Genomic DNA, 3,862 nt, shown 5'->3' on the forward strand with positions numbered 1-3,862 from the left:
CCCTGCAGCAGCCCAGCCCCAGGCGAGGACATGCAGCGTGGTCCCCCAAAGCAGGAGGTGCACTGTGGTTGAGAAAGCCTATCCCCGATGGGGGCAAGAGGGGCTGGTGGGTTTGTGTGAACCTATAAATGCTCACAGAAATACACCTGCCTACATTCAAGTGATACAATTAAGAGTAGCAGGCTATTTAACAAAATTTCAATTGTCAGTGGAAATTTTACCATTCCTTTCCGCTTGTCCCCTGCACTCTGAAACAGGCTTAGGCTCTCTCACACCTGCAGCTCTGATGCAATAGTTGTAAAGTCATTTTTCTTTGCTGCAAGTGTCCTCGCTCCCCGTGTCGCTGTGAATGTCCCCCCTAACACACTCAGATGTCTTCCTGGATCTCTCTCTGAGTTCCTTGCTCCTGTTCCTCAGATCCTAAGATAAAGGACAAGTGAAGACACATGACCAGAAAACGCACCGTGGACTTTAACAAAGTCCTCTGTGACCCCCTAACTAGCACTGCCCACCCCTTAATTTTGATTCTCAAGGTTCTGCCTAGGGTGATGCCCAGACAGCAGAGAGTCCTGGGTAATTAAAGGCTGTGTGGCTTGGGCGCGGGGACAGGTGCAGGAGCTGGTTCCGGAGCCGGGCACCTCCCCACCCCTGCTTCTCTCTCTCCGGAGGCCACGCTGCCAAGCCTCCAGGCTCCCTAATCTTCTGTCCTTCTCTTCTACTCTACTCCAAGCCCTTTTCCTCTTCCTTTATTCCCTAATTTTCCCAAGCTGGAGTGATTTTTCAATCACAGAATCTGAAAAAATTTCCTGCACCTGAAAAAGAGGTCTCCTGAGGTCAATGTCCATATGCTGGTTCCTGAAGAGAGCCCCTGGTTAGGGGGACCCTCACCAACACTCATGGGGCATCAGGCATGTTGCAGTGTCGACCACCCCCAACAAGAGTTTGCTGTGACCCCAAGGCACGCACAGCATCCCTGATCACAAAAATGTATTTGGACCACTTATCAGTTATTAAGAAGCAAAAATAAAAAAAAAATTGCCCATGTTTCTTACTAAAATTATTTATGAGGTGGGAAAAGAAATTGTAATAGAAAAGAACAAATTTGACTCCATATTAGATGTGTTCCTTTGGCTTTAAACCTCTGCCCTGTTTTCTAGGCTCAGACTTGCTAGCTCTGGACCTTTTGTAAAAGAAAGTTGCCTTTAGGCTGAAATATCCAGGAGAGACTATTCTCCGGGCTGTGATCTTTAAGAATGTTAGCTCTTCTGCACTTATATATAGATGGCAAGTTTTAAAACAGAGAATAAACTTTGTTTATTTTTGGAGGTTTTACAGGGGCACATGATTTGACCCACATGGACAGCTGTAAGAACAAAGGACTCCAAGGACAAACAATTCATACAGAAAGAAGTTTGCAACAATCAACCACACCCCTGCCCCTTTTTAGTATAAAAGGAGACTTAATTCTGACTTGGGGAAGAGGGTTCTCCAGGATATCAGTATGCCATCTTCTAAGTCTGCCAGCTTTTCAAATAAAGTCACTATTCTTTGCTCCAACACCTCATCTCCTGATTTATTGGCCTGTCATGCAGCAAGCAGAATGAGTTTGGACTTGGTAACAAAATGACTGCATTGGTGGTAGTATGTCTCCATTGTTTCCTCATTTCCAATATGTCACAACCTATCAATTTTATATGCTGTTTAACAAAACAACCTATAAACCTATGTTAGGGAATTGATTCTACGGAAACAAAGTTATTTCTACTCCTTCAAACCTTTTTTTCTTTTATATTTTATTTTGTTTTGCTTATTGAAAAGAAAATAAAAGTGAAATCATTTTATTTCATGTATTTTTGTTACAACTACATATTTTAAATTCTACAGAAAGATTTAAATTGCATTATAAAATTGTTCATATATTAATATAAAGGTATATACACAATCAATGCAGATTAGGAAAGGAATGGATATTTACTAAAAATCCACTGCACATCCAGTCTTTTACAAGCATATCCTGGAATATAAGCTCTAGAATCCAGGGGTCCCCCACCCACTTTCTCCCTGCCGAGTGCCTTAGTAATCAACAACCAAGGCACCATCATAGAGCCACGCGATCTGTATTTTAGGTATAAATGAGGAAATTAGCTCATTCAATTCTAAAACAAAAACCTTAAAATAAATACTGAACTTATTTACAAACAAAGAAAATTGGACACAAATAAGTACAGTTTCTTCCCCAAGGTCACTAAGCTAATAACTGGTAAAGGCAAGATTTGATCTCATCTGCCTGATTCTAAACACTAAGGTGGAAAACACATTTGATTGTGGAGGGTCCAGCAGCAAAGTCTATCACCCTATCTTTATTCAGATCTAGCCTTAGACAGCCTGAGACAGCACCCCATTCCTATGGAACTCGAGGGCTAATGATAACACAGAGGATTTTATATCCAGTAATTTCTTAGGTCTCATTTATATAAAGTGTCAGCAGGTCAGCGAAAATCTCTAGGAAATATTAGTGGTTCCAGAGCTTTTGCTGATTAGTAACTTTATTTATCAGAACAGAGTGACCTTCCCATGAGAGGCCACATGGACATAAACTAAAGGCAGGTGAGCAATGAAAACTAGCAAGACCCTGGAACTCAAGCAAGAAGGATCACTGCCATCCCCCACCAAGTTGCCTCTTCACCTGCGTTGACACGATGGTAGATGATCCAGGTTCTTGTCCAAGTTACAACATCATGGATTCTCACCCATAAACAGTTACGACTCTATGCTGTCTTAAGTCCTTCCCAACTCAAATATGATGACACCAATATCTCAGCAGAATGTCTATGTCTCCACTTCCTCTCTTCTGTTAGTAGAATAATTCTATGGCCACAAAGCAGAAATCCAACTAAAACACCATGCATGAAGCCAGGTGAAAGTCTGCGTAAGACACTTTGCTCTCACGGTCAGTGAATGAAAACTCAGAATAAGTGGTTCTCCTTCCTCAGTAAGTGGGAGGTAGCCTGATTGTGTGTGTGTGTGTGTGTGTGCACGTGCGTGTGTGTGTGTAAATCAAATACAATGAATTCTGGGATGTGTACAGATTTTTTTATGTTACTGTCATTTCATGAGGCTGAGACAACCTTTAAAGTAATTTGAATCTAGTGTTCTGAGACATTCTCAGGCTCTTTTGGTGGAGGAGGGGAAAGGGGAAATGAAAGGAGGAAAGAAGTAAATGACGCAAAGGAGTAAGAATACTGCTAGTGAAAAGCAAGACATTAATTTTGTTCCTACTTGCATCACACACAAATTAGGGACTGGCTTTCCCCCAATGTCTTGTCGAACACTGAGTTGCAGAATAGGCAACAGCCTATTTCTCACTGAACTTGTGACAGTATGTGGCATCTTATAGACACAAATCATTTACCCTGATCAAACACTCTAGCAGCAGACTGTAATTCTCCTATTTTGAGACACAAGAAAACAGGAGTTCAAAGCAGGTATATAACTTGACAAAAGTCAGAGGACCAGTAAACAAGAGAGGATGAATTCAAACTCAGATCTGAATGCAGAGTCTGCTCTTCTCACTCCCAGGACTGGAAAATCCTTAACACACAGGCTCCCCAGCTCCCCTGCAGTTTTCCTGGTGCCAAGGATTTCCCATGGTGATGGTCTCCAGTTCTCACAGTCACAGCGCTCTGTGCAGCCAATGGCCTCCATTGGACCTTGATCATCTACCTGTCACGTCCAACAGGCTTCTCCATAAAGGCAGGAATGCTGGCTTTCAAGTGAATAAAAAGCCATCCCTGGTCTTACCTGGGCTCTTCAGAGGCCTCTCCAGCCTAAAGGCAGCCATGAAACTGCTCAGAGTTTGTAC

The sequence above is a fragment of the Camelus dromedarius genome, chromosome 35, assembly GCF_036321535.1.
Source record: "Camelus dromedarius isolate mCamDro1 chromosome 35, mCamDro1.pat, whole genome shotgun sequence".
Taxonomy (NCBI): Eukaryota; Metazoa; Chordata; class Mammalia; order Artiodactyla; family Camelidae; genus Camelus; species Camelus dromedarius.